The 19,253-nt window shown below is 49.9% G+C and overlaps 1 long non-coding RNA gene across 1 annotated transcript; it reads left to right on the top strand.

The window, feature by feature from the left end:
- Window positions 1–11,607: 11,607 nt before the first annotated feature.
- Window positions 11,608–16,362, top strand: LOC105719708 (uncharacterized). The gene is made up of 3 exons (XR_001108028.2): window positions 11,608–12,211; window positions 12,838–12,968; window positions 16,059–16,362. It is a non-coding gene; the product is annotated as an uncharacterized LOC105719708 (long non-coding RNA).
- Window positions 16,363–19,253: the final 2,891 nt, after the last annotated feature.

Consider the following 19,253-nt stretch of genomic DNA (forward strand, 5'->3'; position numbering starts at 1 on the left):
CCCAGCTAGTTTAAGACAACAGGCCCAGAGACAGCGACCTGGGCTCTCATTCCTGCATTGCAATCATACCCAAACTCTGAGAACTTGGGGCAGTCATTTCACCTCTCCCTGCCTTTGTGTCCCCAGTCAGGAAAAGCGGTTTTGATAGTACCTGCTTATGCGGGTCATAAACCCAAGCCCTGGAATAGCTCCTCCTAGCACATGGTAAGATCTATATCAAGACTTCGTTCAATGAAGTGTGATCCAATCTTGCCAAATCTTCCATGTTATTATTTTTGAGATGGAGTCTCTCTCTGTCACCCAGGCCGGAGTGCAGTGGTGAGATCTCAGGCCACTGCAATCTCTGCCTCTTGGGTTCAAGCAAGTCTCTTGCCTCAGCCTCCTGAGTAGCTGGGATTACAGGCGCCCGCCACCATGCCTGGCTAATTTTTGTATTTTTGGTAGAGATGGGGTTTCACTGTGTTGGCCAGGCTGGTCTCGAACTCCTGACCTTGTGATCTGCCCTCCTCAGCCTCCTAAAATGCTGGGATTACAAGCATGAGTCAATGCGCCTGGTCAAATCTTCCATATTATTAAAGAGAAACTGGAAATCTGGACTTTTTAAAATATAAAATCCCCTAATTTGAAAATGTTGGCAAGTTAGTTCAGGATAAAAATAAAATAATGTGTGAGCCAAAGAGACATGTCTGTGAGCCAGAAATGACCCTGGGCTGGCTGTGTGACTCTCAATAACAAAATGAGGTGATCCAGCTGCAACAGCAGAATTCACGGAAGGCTGCATGGAAGAGGAGGCATTGAAGCTGAGCCACAACACAGACAGCATGGGGACAGTGAAGGACAGGAGGCAGCCCAGGAAGCAGGCAGGTGACACACGGGCAGACTATAGGTGTGTCATTCGGGGAAGAAGGTGTCCATTCTCAACACGAACCCAAATGTTTTAAAAATCCAGCCTTTCTTAGCAAACAAAGTGGCCGCACTCCGACGTGTTCATCAGCACGGTTATTGACCTTTGAGCCTGTGTCCCACGGTCCAGGGAGGTGATTTCTCTGCCTGCACCTGAAAGCCAGCATTATAACCAGGCGGCATTCTGGGTCTTGTCACCAGCGATGCACGATGGAACAATAAAAGTAAATGAAGCTGGCATTACAAGGAGCTCAGATTTCAAAGGGAAATCCTTCAAGGACCCGGATGAGAGAGCCCAAGTTTGCATTTAAATTACAAAACCGCAGTGCAGTCTATCGCCCACTACAGAGAAGGTGATCAGCGGCTTCATAATGAGTACATCAGCGGCAGCTTAAATAACGGCGCCTTTTGCAGCGCGCGCTTTTGATAGTTATCATCCCTCCACATTTGGATTCCCTCCTAGACCCTGTTACTACACACACAAGCGGGGGCCGTGCGGGCGCCCAGGTCTTCTTCATTCTGTTGCATCTCTTAACGGAAGAACGTGGTTTTATTCTGAGTACAAAGGACATCTTGAGATTCTGAACTGGCAATTCAGAAAGAAACAGAGATAAGCGATTTTTTTGAGCAGATTCTTAAGTTCTAATAGATGAATGTTCAACTGAGTCAAGTCTTTTGTTTCCCCTTCCCTGGAAAATACATATCATAAATGCTGGACCCTTGGAGACGGCAGGTTAACCTGTTTAGGACAGTCATGGAGGAGCACAACCCTGTGGTTTTCAAACAGCCGTCTTCAGGTCTGTCCTGGGTGGCTGCTTCTGAATAGATCCAGGGACACTGAGGTTCTGATGCTAGATTTGTATCGGCCACGGAGATATTTGGAACTGAACTGGATGGAACCACGTTGAACATTTTCTTATGTGCCAAGCACTTCACCAAATTCAGATAAAGCAAGGACCCTGGGGTCTGTCTGTCTGTTGGCCCCTTTCTGTTCACAGAGTCCAGAGCTCTCCTACCTAAGGCAGGCTGCTGCCCCTCCTCCTGGAATGCTCTTCCTCCAGCCCCTCAGGGAAGGGATGCTGCCTGTCCACATCTGGAACTCAGCTCAAAGCCCAGCTCCTCAGAGCGGCCTCCCTGACCACCCCTGGCCCTCCCTGCCAGACCCCTTCCCCACATCGCTCTCACTGTGTCTCGGCTTCCACGCCATTGGCATTTGGGGCTGGGTGATTCTCTGTGGCGGGAGCCATCTCGTGCACTGAAGATAATTCATCAGCATCCCTGGATGCCAGGATCACTGCTCCCAGGTGTGACAACTGAAACATCTCCAGACATCACCAAATGCCCTCTGGAGAAAATGTTGCCCCCCTCACCCTGTGAGAAGCCCTGCTGGGCCACCCCCGGCTCCCTTTTCCACAGCACCCATCACGTCTGGCTGTCATCTGCTTCCTTGTGTGTTGCTTGTCATCTCCCTGGGAATGTCGGTGGCATGGGAGCCAGGAGTTGGGCTGCCCTCCTCTCCTGCAGTCAAGGTGCCTGGAGCCCACCGGGCACCTTGCAGTAGGCAAGGCACTCAGTAGAGACTCAGTAGGCACACAGTAGGCACTCAGTAGGCATGCATTAGACACAGTAGACACTCAGTAGACATTCAGTAGACAGTAGACACTCAGTAGACACACAATAGGCACACAGTAGGCACTCAGTAGACCTGCAGAAGGCACTCAGTAGACACTCAGTAGGCAAGCAGTAGACACGCAGTAGGCACATACCTGACTGAACAAGTGAATAAGTGAATGCCTGCTTGCCAGAGGTCATTTCGGAGAGTTGGTGAGGGACATGGTTTGGCTGTGTCCCCACCCAAATTTCATCTTGAATTGTAACTCCCACAATTCCCACAAATCATGGTAGGAACCCCTTGGGAGGTGATCTCCTGGCTGGCCTTTCCTGTACTCTTCTCATGATAGTGAATGAATCTCACGAGACCTGATGGTTTTAAAAACAGGAGTTTCCCTGTACAAGCTCTCTTTTTGCCTGCTGCCATGTGAATTGCCTTCCACCGTGATTGTGAGGCCTCCCCAGCCACATGGAACTGTGAGTCCAGTTAAACCTCTTTCTTTTGTAAATTGCCCAGTTTCGGGTATGTCTTTATCAGCAGGGTGAAAACAGACTAATACAGTGAAATATTCTGAGAAATGATAGTCCTGGTGTTCTGTGTTTTGTTTCAGGAAAACAGGCTTAAAAAGGACCAAAAAATCCACATGCCATGAGTTCTGGGTAGACAGGCCTGAATTTGAATCCGGCTTTACCTCTTATCTGCTACATACCTGTTTTTTGTTTCATTTTCTTGGAGTTTCTTTTATTTTAAGAAATGGGGTCTCCCTCCATTGTCCAGGCTGGAGTGCAGTGGCATGATCATAACTGACGGCAGCCTGGAACTCCTGAGCTCAAGGGATCCTCCCATCTCAGCCTCCTGAGCAGCTGGGATGACAATTATGTGTCATCATGCCCAGCTAATATTAAAAAAAAAATTTTTGTAGAGATGGGGGCTCTCACTATGTTGCCCAGGCTGATCTTGAACTCCTGGCCTCAAGTGATCTTCCTGCCTCGGCCTAAATTAGTTTTGAAATCTGTATATATTCATGTCACCAACACCCTATCAGATATGGAACATTTTCATCAATCCAGGAAGTTCCATTGTGCCCTTTTCCAATCAATGTGCCACCCCTGGCAGCCAACATTCTTTTTTTGAGATGGAGTCTCGCTCTGTTGCCCATGCTGGAGTGCAATGATGTGATCTTGGCTCACTGGAGCCTCCCTGACTCCCGAGTTCAAGCAATTCTTGTGCCTCAGCCTCCCAAGTAGTTGGGAATACAGGTGCTTGGCACCATGCCCCACTAATTTTGGTATTTTTAGTAAAGATGGGTTTTCATCATGTTGGCCAGGCTAGTCTTGAACTCCTGACCTCAAGGGATCCACTTGCCTTGGCCTTCCAAAGTGCTGGGATTACAGGCGTGAGCCCCTGCACCCTGACAGCAGCCATCATTCTAATGTCTGTCACTGTAGATTAGTTTTGCCTGTCCCAGAAGTTCATAAAAACAGAGTCATACAGCCTGAATTCTTCTTGTGAGCCTGGCTTTCTTAACACGGCGTCTTTGGGATTCATTCGTGTTTTGGAGTGAAACAGTCATTCATCCCTTTTTAACCTCCGAGCTCCGTTCCGTCGTATGAGTGAACCACGAGTTATGTCCATTCAGCTGCTGCTAGACATTGGGGTGGTTTCCAGTTTGGGACCATTGTAAAGAAAACTGCTTTGAACATTTATATGTATAAGTCTTTGTGTAGACGTATGTTTTTATTTCCCTTGGGATCCATGCCAGGAGTGGAACCGATAGGATGTGTGGTAAGTACACATTTGACTCGGCAAGCCAGCTCTCAAAATGGCTCTTATGGACTGAATAGGGTTCTCCCCCAAATTCAGATGTTGAAGTCCTAACCTCGGTATCTCAGAATGTGACCATATTTGGGGATAGGGTCTTTATAAAGGTAATTAAATTGAAATGAGTTCATTAGGGCGGGCCCTAATCCCATAGGACAATCCATAAATTGTCTTTATAAAGAGGATATGAAGACACAGAAACGCACAGAGGGGTAGCCACGTGAGGACACAGGGCGTAGACACCACCTGCAAGCCACGTGAGAGGCCACAGGAGGAACCAGCCCTTGACCTTGGATTTGAAGCCAACACCTTGACCTTGCACTCCCAGCCTCCAGAATTGTGAGAGAATGAATGTTTCAGCTGCCCAGCCTGTGGTGCTTTTTGACGGTAGTCCTGGCAACGTGGCACAGAACTTAGGGATTTTCCACTCCTGCCAAGGATCTGTGATCACAGCTGCCCAGCCCCCCGGCCGTGGACCCGCTCCCACCCACTGGCTCCGCCCCACCGGCCCCGCCCCCACACCGGCCCCGCCTCCCTCCGCCCCGCCCCCACACCGGCCCCGCCCCCACACCAGCCCCTCCTCCCACCGGCCCCGCCCCACTGGCCCCACCCCCCATGCTGGCCCCAGCTCCCACCGGCCCCTCCCCTGCCGGCCCCGCCTCCACCGGCCCCGCCCCCACACCGGCCCCGCCTCCCACCGGCCCCGCCCCCACATCGACCCCACCGGCCCCGCCCCCCACGGGCCCCGCCCCCCAGCCCCACCGGCCCCGCCCCCACCGGTCTTTTGCATTCTAGCCATCCCAGTGTGTGTCAAAGGGCATCTCAGTACGTTTTATTCTCTTTTTGATTCACATACGTTTTTATTGAGATAGAATTTACACAACTGAAAAGCATTTAAAGTGTGTGAGTCGGTGGCGTGGAGGACGTCCACCACGTCGGTCAAGCAGCACCTCTCTTTAGTTCCAAACGTCTTCATCACCCCGAAAGCAAGCCCGGAGAGCGGTAAGCAGTCCCTCCGCACCCCCGGCCGCCGCCCCGGCCGGCCCCGTGGACGCGCCTGCTCGGGACACGTCGCCTCGGTGGACCCGCACGGCACGTGGCCTGCGAGCGTGGCTCCCCCGCGCTGCAGCCTGTGCCGGCGCCTCACCCTCCAAACGGCTGTCAGAGGCCGCTGGACCATGGAGCGCCGCGATGGGTCCCGCACCCTGGTGGGCCTTCCGTTGCTTCCACTGCCTCCGTGTGCTTTTCATTCGCGTTTCCCGGGCTTCCCGGTCACCTGCATCTGTACCGCCCTAACGAAGTCCCGTCGCGCCTCGGGGCCTCAAGATCGCACCATCTACGGGTGGGATGATCCTGCCTTCTTACAGGTCAGTGTGAGGGGAGATGCCACCGTGCGCTCGAAGAGCCCGGCGCAACGCGGGCGCTCGTGGGTGCTGGCTGCCCCGGCCAGTTCTCAGCCAGAGTCTGAATTCTCTCTTCACCTTTCAAAGCCTTGCTGGAAAATAGTTAAAGCGTCGCCGGGATCGACGTGGGCTCAGTGCAGCACGGCTACACCTGGAGAACATCAGGGCCCAGGCTGGGAGGGAAGCACCCCTCTGGGTGTGGGGAGGTAGGCCCCACCCCAGGCCCCAGGCCCCTGACAGCTCTGTTAACCGCACTATTGCTCCCCTGGCTGTGAGCAGAAGCGCCGCCTAGATCAAAGGTGGTGGGAGGAGGGGAGTGAGCCAGTAGGCAGAGGATGAGGGTGCCACGTTGCGCAGCCCCAGGGCCGGGCTCTTCCTCCTTCCTGTGGGGACTGGCCTGTTGTGTGGACAGTGCAAACAATAGCATCTACCGCTGAGGTGGGCGCCGGGAACCTGGTTACCTGGAAAAACAAGGCCTTTCCTACCAGGTCTGTGTCCCTGACTCCAGAGGCAGAAAGAGAAAAAGCTGTCTTCTTTTTTTTCTCAAACACACTCTCTTTCTCCTTCCAGGGACTTTAGAACTAATCTCGGGAATAAACTCATGGAGTGGCTTTTATTACTGACCCGCAGTCATGAATCAGGGAATATTTTACGTGAACACTCAGTAAACAAGCCGGGCACAAAGGCAGTTTCCCAGGGACGAGTGAGCTTCCGTATGTGGAGCTGAGCGCTCGTGACACAGTGTTCCTGCTGTGAACATTCTTCAAGCTGCACGGGGAGGATGGGCATGCGCTTCCAGAATGGAGTTAGTAACAGGCTCAATAAAAAGTTAAACACACACATGCTATTGGTACCTGGTGAGAGCCCAAGCTCTCTTTGCCTCTGAAAATGCGATTCACACCAGGTACCAGGTATCTGGGTGGCCGAAGGTGGGAGCGTGCACCGCCCACCTGTTTGCCAATTTATCTTCAGCCTCCAGATCGCTGGGCCACTCGGTTTCTGCAGCTAAACTGTGACATCCAGGGCAGGGGCTGAAGATCACCCCTGGGAAGTTGTCCTGACTTCTGCAGCACCCTGATAGCTTTTTTTTTTCCGCTTGTGGAGCCAGCCAGAGCAGATGTGGGGAAGTTTGCTTTGCCAGAAAAAGACAAGCAGGCCTCTCACAGAGCCTTTGATCTCACCTCGGAAGAAAGTTATAATCTGTCCCCGTGAATCTCTGCAGTTTGGACATGAAAGACAAAGGGAGGAAAATGCGAGAAGCACAGGAAACGCACATAAAATAAAGCAAGCGGCGTTTGAAAGCCACTGAGCGAGCAAGGGAGAGGAGCTTTGACGGGGGGAGCGGCGGACGCCCTGTCCCTTCGTGGGGAGGAAGGAAGCGGAGCCACGTCTCATCCCTTAGCAAAATAGTAATGGGAAATTCGGGGCTCTGGGGTGGGGCGGGAGTGGGAGAACCTTCCCTGCTTTCTCCTCTGACTACTCGGGAGATGTGGACGAGTGAAGAAGAGCAGAGAAAAAGGAAGAGATGCCGGAAGCTTCCACACCTTTGCTGGAAGGCTGGGATTTGCCCTCTTCTTTTCCTGGCTGGCCCAAGCTCTGCTTCTCGGCTGGGCACGGCTGTGAGCTATGCTTCCTTTCTCTACAGGGCTGGGTGACACATGGGGGGTTCCAGTCACCTCCAAGGCACTCTCCTCTCATTACTGAACCGAAAGCCAGGCACAGGGAGCCTGGGGCTGCGTCTGGGGACACCCAGACTATCCACAGAGGCCTCTGGGTCTGAGCAGCTATTCCCCCTGTCCCGCTCCAAGCAGGTGGCCCTCCTGGGCTCTGGGCTTAGGTCTGGCATGCTCCAGCGCCTACCGGCCTCTCCTGTTTCTGGCAGATGACTGGAGAGCAGTGAGGGCTCCTGGAGGCATTTGAGTGGAGTGAAGGGGCGGGAGTTGCCACCTGCATGAAAGCAAAGACCCCTCATGCAGGGAAGTGTGGGGCCGGAGGGGAGGGCAGAGGGCCCTGCTAAAACCCCAAGCCAAGCCACCCTCGAGTCCCTTCTCACCTCTCCCAGCTCCATCTCCCTCCCTAGTCCAATGCCTGACTGTTAACATCATGGAGTCTGACGTGCCAGGCTGTGTCCTAGGTGGACCCCGGACTCACACACTCCCTCTGGCAACCACAGGCGGTGGTGCCGTTACTGTCCCAATTCACCGTGAAGAACACTAAGGTTCATGACAAAACCTCAGGATCTCGCTGCTGGGAAGAGAAAGGCCAAAATACAAACCCACTCCATCTGGCTCCATAGCCCACGCTGGTGGGGGGGAATATCATGGCTGCCAGAAGCGGTGATCGATAGGCTCTTAAGGGTGGGCTGCAGGCTGGGCACCTGCCCATCGCATCCCAAGTCAGGGCGCAGTGAGGGAAGCAGGCCCAGCTGCCCCAGAGACCCGTGTCTCTCTGCAGAAGGGGGAATTCTCCAATACTGGCGCTGGGTCATCAGGGCTGCTGATGGAGACCCCGACAGCAGCAGGCAAGCCCACAGCTCCTACTCTCTAAAACAATGCAATCGAATATAAGATCCAGAAACGCCAGAGAAAACGTTTGTTTCCTTGTGGGTTTGCTAGCAGTAACAGTGACAATGTCGAAGCCGGAGTTCTCTGGCTCCTGCTGACTTTCCACTCCGACCTTTCATGCATCTGAGGGGTGCTCGTGATCACCTGCGACCGAGCCTTCGTTTCCAAGGACAAAGCTCCGTGCTGAAAACTGAGCTCCTCTCCCTTGCTCAAGAGCCCTCTCGCCTTACCCCACCAGCACAAAGACATCACTGGCATTACCATTTAGGAGTGGAAAACAGAGGCAAAATGACACCAGCCAGAGAAACCATCCCCCACACACGGCTGCCCAGGTGGCCGCCCTGGAAGAAGATGGCTTCCGGGAGGCTGCCTCGGTGCCCCTCTCTCCAGAGTTCCCCCTACGCCCCTGTGCTCACCACTGCCCCATCCGGCTTCCTACACCCCTCCCCACTGCCTCTCCTTCTCAGACCCTCCTGCCTCCTCCCCCGCCCCAATACAGGCACCTTCGCCAAGCACTGCTCTGGCCTGGTCCTCGCTCTGTTCCCCTCCTGGCCTGTCTCGTCCACACCCATGACTCAGCCTCCACCTGGCCCTTCGCTTTCCCCAGGCCCTGCGTCCTGGGACCTCCTGCTGCGTATTTCTCCAGGAGGTCCCGGCTTCTTGGGCTAGGGGTGCTGGCACCAGGCCTGCCACCTTCCCTCCCTGGAGGTTGGAGTTCTGTGGCTCCTGCCTAACGGTACCTCCTGACTTCCCAGGGTCTGAAACGGACACTTGTCATAAACCTTTTGCACATTCTGACTACATCTGAGAGCCTGCCAGCCTCAGGAGTCCCATCTCCCCAAGAGAGTGCCTCCAACCTGGAGTCCCCGCTTCTCCTGCCGCTGGGGCACAGGCTCATGACCGAGCACCCGCCAAGCCTCATGGTTTGGAAGCGCCCACCAAGCCTCATTGCTCTGATTTGGACGTTAGTAGTCGGAGAGAGGAGGCATGGGCAGGGCCAGTTTGCTGGCCAGGTGACTGCAGAGGCAGCCAGCTTCCAGGGGCCGTGACATTTGCCAGCCAGACTTCCTGGCAGCTGATGGCCTTAATGCTCTTTGGGGCAGCTCAGAGGTGGCACCTTCTCATCCGGCCAGCTCTGCTGTGTGGCTTTGGGCACTGTTCTGGGAGTCTCAGTCTGGAGCCTGCTTTTCCAGCTCTACCAATGGCATTTTAATAAATAACTTGGATGGTTCCTCAGAGCCAGCCTGTGCTGCTTGCAGCTAGGAAGCCCAGTGGGTGGAAGGACTGGCTGTCACCCTAGACCACTCCCTCTTACCTCCCTTTGGACTCTACTCCCCTGTCCAATACTCAGCGTTCTCCAGTCCTCTGCCTTGCTTCCATCCATCTGTCTTTCACATGGCACAGAGCCATCTTCCTAAATGCTCGTCTGTCAATTCTTTCTTCAAAATCCCCCCATCTCCACGTCCCTGCATGACGCACCCATGACTCCCCATCTCCCCATTAAGACCCAGCCCCCAGCACTCTCAGACCTCAGGTTCAGAAAATCCAAGCACAAGCCTCCCTGGGCACACCTCTGGGGTACTGAACAGAGGGGGTTGTTTCTGGGTCACAGAGCGTGGGCGTTTTCAACGTGGAAATACACAGTGCATTTGGTGGGACCCATCTCCACGCCCGTGCAGCGGGAGTTCCCACGTACCCTCCCACCCTGGGGCTGTGGTTAGGCGCTGACATCCTCACCGGTCTGAAAAGTGAATGCCGACTGGGTGCCCGTGCTTCCTGCCGGTATTGTGCCTGTTTATAATCTTGCTACTTCCGTTTGGGTTTCGCTTCTGTTTCTTCCTGGTTCACTGGAGCACATTAGGCATCTGGATCCGAAGCCTTTGCCAGTGACACACCCTGCAAGCACTTTCTTCCTGTTCTAACTTGCCTTTTGTCTGTGGTCACTAGAGTTTTACAGAGTTTGACACTAGGTTGTATTGATTGCTATGCCTTCTGCATTTGGTTTCCGGTTCAGAAAGCTCTCTCGTGACAGTTTTACTTGTTTTAAAAGTTTCAGCTCAAGCATTATTTGTTCGGTGAATGAATGGTTACCACTAACTACTGCCGTCTACTTGACCTCGGCATAAGTGTATGTTATACACACACATGTGCACACATGTAGGTACACACACACATTATACATGCATGCACACATACACGTTCATGGGCCAGCTGTTTCTCTGATTTTCCCACAAGTTTTCAAAAAGATCTTGTGTCTTTGTGTCAGAGTGTCATGAATATACACACGTGCACACATGTGGGTACACACACACATACATTACATATTCATGCACACATACACATGGGCCCATACATATACTCACATATTATACACACAGACACACACACACACATATATACACACCTAGATAATACATGTAAAAATATTTTACAGGGGAGGAAACTGATTACTATAATACATAATCATATTGCATAATGAGTAGCGTCTATAATCAGTTTTCTGCTCTGTAAAGAGAAAATAGAGAAAAGATCCCCATTCTACCATCCTCATAGGGTTGTCATGGGAAATGAGTAAGATAATTATTAAATTTCTTGTGCATGTATAAACAGCAATGCTATACGGACGCTGGTTAATATTTATTTTTTCTGTCAGACTTTACTAGGCCAGCCATAGACATTTCTCTGCAAGCAAAAGGAGTTAGTGAAGTCCTCACAGGAAATGCAGGGGAGCGCTGTTTCAACGTCCTTGTTTAGAAAGAGGATGACAGCTCAGTTATACGCCCACTGTCAGTGTGCCAGAAGCGTCACAGTGTCTGCGAATTACTGTCTGTGTTCTGCAGGCTGGAAACTTGAGGCTCTGTGGCCACCGGTGCCCAGCTCAGGGCAGGGCTCAGAGGGAGCCAGGATGCCCCGTTTCCGAAGCGCGGCTTTTCCACGTGGTCAGTTCGCCCCTAGCTCAGCGCAGCAACGAAACTTGGGGCCACTGTTTTTTTTTGTTGTTGTTGTTAATCTGGGTTTTTAAAAAAATTTGTTTTAAATATAATCTCAAAATTATTTTTGTTTTAAATGTAATTTTTATTTAAAACTTGTTTTAAATATAAGTTATAGGCCAGGTACAGTGGCTTGTGCCTGCAATCCCCGCATTTTGGGAGGCCGAGGCAGGTGGATCACCTGAGGTCAGGAGTTAGAGACCAACCTGGCCGACATGGTGAAACCCTATCTCTACTAAAAATACAAAAATTAGCTGGGTGTGATGGTGGCCACCACCCAGCTACTTCGGAAGCTGAGGCAGGAGAATCGCTTCAACTCGGAAGGTAAAGGTTGCAGTGAGCTGAGATTGAGCCGTTGCACTTCAGCCTGGATGACAAGAGCGAAACTTTGTCTCAGAAAATAATATGTGTGTGTGTGTGCGTGCGCGTGTGTGTGCGTGTGTGTGCGTGCGCGTGCGTGCGCGTGCGTGCGCGTGCGTGTGTGTGTGTGCGTGCGTGCGTGTGTGTTTATATATACAGATAAAAGTTATAACAACAATGTTGATTCTGTGGCCCATTTGTTACAGCGGCTTGATCTATCTTTAGCAATAAATGCTCTTCCTAAAATATGGTTTAAATATAATTTAAATTATTGTTTTAAATATGGTTTTGTTTTAAATATAATTTTTGACTTTATAACCCGCTGGCTAGTGTTATTTATGAAAAGGAAGAAAGAAAGAAAGCTCAGCCACCTTTTGATTCTGAATGACACTGTCGGCCACATTTCACGCTGTAACGCCTGTACCTCCCAGTCCCCTTCCTTATCATTTCAGAAGCTCCCTTAGACTTCCTGTCACACAAAACACCTGCCCTTCGTGGAGCTGGACTATTGATTTTCAGGCATTTTAAATACATAGACTCCTACTTCTGTCAATAAAGGTAAGTGAGGGGCTCTTGCAGTTCATCTGGTCATTTCTCACTGATGGGCAGAGTCAGGAATGCGTAGACTGGAGAAGAACGACAAAACTTTGGAAAAGTAGGTAGAATTTGGGTTGTCTTCACAGCAGGGTTTTCACGCCCCCTGCCCCCATTGCTGTGGTATTTGGGGGGATTGTGTCTTTGGCAGGGAAGATTAAGTGGACTGCATCCCCCCCACAGAGGGTTTAATTGGCAACAGAGTCAGAACCCACTGATGTGTGCAAAATTCATTATTGTATTTGGGCTTGGAATGCTTGCACGGGCCAGCCGTTTCTCTTTCTGATTTTCCCACAACTTTTCAAAAAGATCTTGTGTCTCTGTGTCAGAGTGTCAGCTCCCCAGTGGGGCCGAGTTTCCTGAGTTATGTTTTTTTAGTAACCTCAAGGGCAAGGGAAAAGGTGTGTAAATCCTTTAGCTTCTGTTATCACTGGATTAGGCAGAATCATGTGCCCAGAGGAGGAGAATCAGAATGCTTAGCTGAGATAACAGCCCATTAGTCAGGATTCACTAGAATTCACAGGCCAGCTGGGGAGCAGAGGAGGATGTGGAAGAGAGAACCCAGTGATATCTGTATTTGGCCCCTTTAGGGTCATCTGCTTGGGTTACATGTGACCTGCTACAGAAGGCACTTGAGAAGCTGGGTCTTCCAGCTCCCCAAATTGGCCAAATTCTTCTTCGTAACACAATGAGTTACACAAAGGATGCTACTTTGATGCAAGTAAGTTTAAAGCCTCCCTCCTTCCCTCCCTCCCTTCCTTCCTTCTTCCCTCCCTCCCTCTCTCTCTCTTTCTAAAGGTCCTTCCCTCCCTCCCTCTCTTCCTCCCTCCTTCTTTCCTTCCTTCTTTCCTTCCTTCCTTCCTTCTTCCTTCCTTCCTTCTTTCCTTCCTTCTTTTTTCCTTTCCGTTCTGGCATCCAGGCTGGAGTACAGTGGCATGATGATCTCAACTGACTGCAACCTCCACCTCCTGGGTTCAAGCGATTCTCGTGCCTTAGCCACCCAAGTAGCTGGGACTACAGGTGTGCATCACCATGCTCAGCTAATTGTTGTATCTTTAGTAGAGACGAGGTTTCACTATATTGGCCAGGCTGATCTCAAACGCCTGACCTCAAGTGATCTACCCGCCTCAGCCTCCCAAAGTGCTGGGATTCCAGGTGTGAGCCACCACGCTCGGCCTAAAGGTTCACTTTCATTTTTTTTCCTGTGAGTATAGTGGATGCTTGCTGCTTTCTGGCCACTGAGCCACTGCTCACACATATTTTAGTGACAACATGTATTGCTTAGGATAGATCACGCTGCTGTAACAAATGGGCCATAGGATCAATAGTTTAACTCCGTGGAGTTTGTGTCTCATTCATGTAATAGACAAGGCACTAGAAGGCGGGGTACTATGCTCCATGTGGTCTTGTGGGGCCCCAGGCTAAGTGAGTCTCCTCTATCCTTAACATGTGCTTCCAAGATCACCTTGGGCATCCACTGCTCCTGTCACCTGAAAGCTGCAGACCACGGGGGACAGAGCAAAGGTGATGTTGCAGCCCCTCTAACCAAGGCAAGCCACTTGATACAAACTTGGCCAACTTTTCCTCCCGTGACTTTTGAATCTGAGTGGCGTTAGCCAGGGCAAATTTAAAAAACGGATTTAAGCAGGTTAATCCCAGTGGCAGTTGGTGGGACCCTCAAGCTTTTCTTGCTACAGAAATCCCTGGGACCACCTTCTTCTCCCAAGTCCAGTCAGCTAGCCTTCCTGTTGGTGGCGGGAGCTCTCCCACGTACTTCCAGTAGCTGGTCTGCTTTAATTGGACCAAGATGTTGCTCTAAGCAACAAGCAAAGAATGGTCGCTGATATGGGGGCTGGCCTCTAAGGAATCAAGGCTGACCCAAGTCGGTAATACGTTGCTGGCCGTGGAAGATGGACTGGAGAGCTCTAGCCACAGCCCTGTGTGTCAATCTCAAGTACTCCCTGGGTCTTCTGTCTATTTCATGAGAATAAATCATAGAAAGATGTCTGATGTGGTGGAGAAGGAAGGACCTGGCATTAAGAGTCTTCGCATGACTTGGAAAGGAGTCTGCAGCTCACTGAATTAATCTACTCTCAGGAATTGACAGACTGCCTGGCTTTAGGCATGGACCTTGTGTTGACTGGGTGTCATCCAAGTCTCTAGAGTTGCTTATGTTTTATTTGACACAAAGATGACCAAGTCTACTTTTTTTTTGGTGGTGGGAGGCACAGAGTTTCACTGTTGCCCAGACTGGAGTGTACTGGTGCGATCTAGGTTCATGACAACCTCCACCTCCCGGGCTCAAGCAATTCTCCTGCCTCAGTTTCCCAAGTAGCTGGGATTACAGGTACCTGCCACCATGCCTGGCCTGGCTAATTTTTGTATTTTTAGTAGAGACAGGGTTTGGTTAGGCTGGTCTCGAACTGCTGACCTCAGGTGATCTGTAATCCTCAACCTCCCAAAGTGCTGGGATTACAGGTGTGAGCCACCGTGCCTGGCCAACTCAGTCTACCTCTAATTTTGTGAAGAATGAATGTGATGAAAGATACTAAAGCATTTTAAAAGGGACAAGTGTCGTGCAAATGTCTTACTTTAAAAATCAATAGGAGGGTCCTGGTGTAATCTCAGCACTTTGGGAGGCTGAGGCGGGAAGATCACTTGAGGCCAGAAGTTCAAGGACCACCCTGGCCAACATGGTGAAACTGTGTCTCTACTAAAAATACAAAAATTAGCTGGCCATGGTGGTGCACGCCTGTAGTACCAGCTACTCGGGAGGCTGAGGTGGGAGGATAGCTTAAACCAAGAAGAAAATGAAACAAAACAAAATTCAAAAATCTCCCTTCATTCTTGAAGTAGGAAGGCTTCCCCAGGGCAGGTGCCTCCGAAATCAAAATGGGCAGTGGGTGGGTAGGAGCATTTCCAGGGGGTGCCTGCTGGGGGCACATGAACCAAATTTGTCCTAGAGTATTTGCTTGACTTGCACTGTTTGAATTTTAAAAATTGTCTATTGTTATAAACCAATCAATTTCAAGTAAACATTTTGACTCCCTGCTTTTCTTGAAAACATCCAAGACTCGCCCCTTTGCATCCTCACTGTGTGATGGTGACTCTTGCGGGGCCTAGGTAACAGCACGCTGTGTAGACAGGGCACTCCTTCTCTCCCAGCCCAGACCATGCTCTCAGTATGTTACCAGGTCAGCCCACAAGGCATTCGCCTCTGCAATCCTTAGTGGAGACCCTTACAGGGCATACTCCAGGAAGTGAAGGCAGAGTCCATGAGTATCAGGGACCCATGGGATCCGTGAAGACGCCAGCTGCACTCCTCACCTGTCTCTCCTCTCACCGTCACCTGGTCTCCTTGAGTTTACTCAAAAGGATTGAAGCCTTGTGTTCAGAACTCCTGAATCCCACTTCTAGAGCCACAGAGGGTGTGCCCATAGCACCCTGCGTTGCTGGGGAGAATGTCACACAGCTGGGGCATAATTATTACCTGAGACCAAATTATGTTTAATGACTTTTGGTAGCTTCCCAGCCTCCTCTCCATTCCACCACTAGTGAAGTTCAGCAGGCTCTGGGGCAGGTCGCAGTCCTATGCTGCAAGCATCAAACTGCCCGGGTGGTGATGACGAAGGCTGGCTTGATAAGGGTCAGCCATGGTAAATATCAGGGAGGGATACCAATTTTTCATGCTGATCCAACGAGGCATTATTAGAAGCAAGGGGATGAAAGGAAAGGAAACTTTAGGCTGAATGTCAGGATAATTTTCCCAAGAGTGAAATCAATTAGCCTCTGAAGACTTGCTTCTCTGCAGCAATCTACTTCAAACCCGACTCGGAAGGACATCTGAGAGAAGGAAGCAGGCATTCGCCCCACGCAGAAGACCGAAAAGAGGCTCCTGGGGCCTTTTCGCCCCATTGCTCTAATTTCTTTAAATGATTTCTGAAGCACAATGTGCTTTTTCTCTAGATCTACTGCAACTAATCTGACCTGAGTTTGTTCCTGACTCATAAGTCATAAAAATATTTACTGTTTCTGCGTGTGTACTTTCTTGGTATTTCAGAGCTGGGTGCTAAAGAGTGCCCCAGCCTCCCTTCCAACCTCATCTCGCTCTTCTTATTCTCCTGACCTTCGAGTCCTGACTGCCACGAGCTGTAGGATGGATTCGATTGACAAAATACAGCAAATATTTATTGAGCATGTACTATGTCTCAGGCACTGTTCAGGTCACTGGAAAGCAGAGAAGGAAGCACAGGATTCCTGCTTCCATGGAGCTTAATTCCGATGGGATAGTCTAGTAAAATAATGTCAAAGCACAGATCAACAATATCCAGTCTCTTCCTCCTCCTCCCAACTGAAGCTTAATTGGTCTGGGAGGACAGTGTGCCTTAAGTATTCAGTTTCCCAGAGCTCCTTGCAGTGTAAGGCAGTCATGTGACTCAATCCTGACCAATGAGATAGAAGCAGATTTTTTGGGGTGGGGCCTCCAGGGAAACTATTCTTAGGGGTGTAGGCTCATGTGGTTGTCCCTTTTGACCTTTGACTTTCACTTTCTGGAATGTGGTTGCAATGCCTAGTCTCTACAACCATGAGGACAAAGTCACAAAAAAGTACAGCAGTGCCAGGGTTGAAGAGGAGCTTGGTTCTCAGAGCAGCTGGAATAGTCCTGCCTTCAGAGTTCTTGTAACACGAGAAAAGTAATTCCTTAGAGTTAAGTCACAATAATCACAATAATTAATTCCAACCAATTATTTGAAAACAACTCTGACTGTGAGAACAAATTATGCAGGAATATGTGTATATATGTACATATGTTTATGTGTGTGTGTGTATGTGTGTGTGTACACAGTCTTCTTGAGACCTGTTTGCAGACTCCTGAGCTCAAGTGATCCTCCTACCTCAGCCTCCCTAAAAATACATTTTTAAATGATCATTTTGCTTTTTTCATTACATCTTGCCCAGGTGGTTATTAATATGCTGCTGAACTGCAAAACATTCTTGCTCTGAAACCTTTCACTGGAAGGCTGGGCTCAGCTGGGACTGTCTGTCAGAGCATCTTCAGGCAACTGGTCTAGCTCCAGTTATGAGGCAGTTGAGTATCTTACATGACAGCCAAGGGCTCCAACCATAAATGTTCTAGCAAATGAGGTGGGAGCTACACCACCTTTATGGACCCAGTCACAAGCTGGCTCAGATTCAGGGGTAGGGGAGGAAGACTCCATCTCCCAGCGGAAGAATATCAAAGGATTTCCTTCTTGTCCTATGGCCTCTCCATTCCCCAAAGCCACCTCCTCTAATAAGTCTTTCCTCTGTTCCCCAAACCTTTATTGCTCTCTCCCTCCTAGTAACTTTGGTAACTCATTCATTTGGGATTTGTTCACCTTCCACCAAAGTTTCCTGTGTAACTACCTGGTGTGTGTGGGCGACTCTGTTGTGTGTTGGGACCATCAGCTTTTGTGCACAGACACATCTCTTGTCTTTAATGGTCACCTAACCCAAGAGGCATCCTGTACCTATGTCCCTGCTGCCATCTCTCTCTCTTTTTGAATCATCTCTGTCTTTTCTCTCTATTTGTCTCTTTTTCTCTTTATCTCATTGGAGGCAATATTTATATAAGTGATTAGGAGCTTGGGTTTGAGAATTGCAGAGACTGGTTACTTGATTTATGGCTCTTCCCAACTATGTAGCCATAGGCAAAGGGCTTATGCCTCAGTTTCCTCATTTGAGAAAAGAGAATCATGATGACTCTTAAATTACCAAATGCATGCCAAACTCTGAACACTGCATGATATGGTTTGGCTGTGTCCCATCCAAATCTCATCTTGAATTGTAGCTTCCATAATCCCACATGTCATGGGAGGGACCTGGTGGGAGGTAATTGAATCATGGAGGTGGTTGCCCTCATGGTGTTTCATGATAGTCAGTGAGTTCTTAGGAAATCTGATGGGTTTATAAGGAGCTTTTCCCCCCTTTGCTCAGCACTTCTCTCTCCTGCCACCTTGTGAAGAAGGATGTGTTTGCTTCCTCTTCTGCCATGATTGTAAGTTTCCTGAGGTCTTTTCAGCCATACAGAACTGTGAGTCAATTAAACCACTTTCCTTTATAAATTATCCAGTCTTGGGTATTTCTTCATAGCCGCATGAGAATGAACTAGTATACTGCACCTGGCATAGAATTGTGTTGGAAATTGGCATCCACCATCACCACCACCATCCTTATCATCACTATCACTTCCATTTTGTGTATTTTTCTTTTGCTTTATATAGATCTGGGGCCACATTAAATAAAGCCCAGTGGTGAAGAGGGGAGTTTTCCTAAAGAGTGGGTGTTTCCTGGACCTATTTGGTCAAGGGGAAGGACAGATGAATAAGCGTTTACAAAACAAACAGCCTACAGGAAGTCTGAAAACTGTTTCAAAAACAGTCTCTAACAGCAACCAAAAAAAGAAAACTGTGTGGATGGTGATGTAATCTCTCTAGTAAAAAAGGAAAAGCAAACGGAGGATATTGTCTGCATGTGGAGCCGTGGGACCACTGGGGCAGGATTTCCATTCTTAGAGGGCTCCCGGGATTGCCTTTGTCTGGCACCAGCCGGGGCTCTCACACCTCATCAGGGTTTGCAAAGACAACTTCTCACTTCCTTGAGACGTGCTTTTCATGTGACACACACTGTAATGCTTGTTGTTACACGTGCAGAAACAAGCAGGTACCTACACTTTAGGGGAAAAAAGACTAGAAGGAAATACACCAGACTGTGAGTAGTGATTATTCCTAGGATGAATACAGATTACTTTTATAACCAGGAACAAAACACAATACTTTTAAACAGATCCACCTTATCAGAGAGGGAAAGTATTACAAAAGAAAAGGCAGGACATTCTCAGAAAGGTCCTCAGGAGCCTCCCAGTGGGTTCTTGTCCTTCACTTTGCTGACTGATGACCGTTTTAAAATTATGAAAGTGTGACTTTGTGCTGCATTTACTCCACAGCATCTGGAGAAGGAACAGTGC

The sequence above is a fragment of the Aotus nancymaae genome, unplaced genomic scaffold (genome assembly GCF_030222135.1).
Source record: "Aotus nancymaae isolate 86718 unplaced genomic scaffold, 86718_ANA_hifiasm-v0.15.2.pri h1tg000021l, whole genome shotgun sequence".
Taxonomy (NCBI): Eukaryota; Metazoa; Chordata; class Mammalia; order Primates; family Aotidae; genus Aotus; species Aotus nancymaae.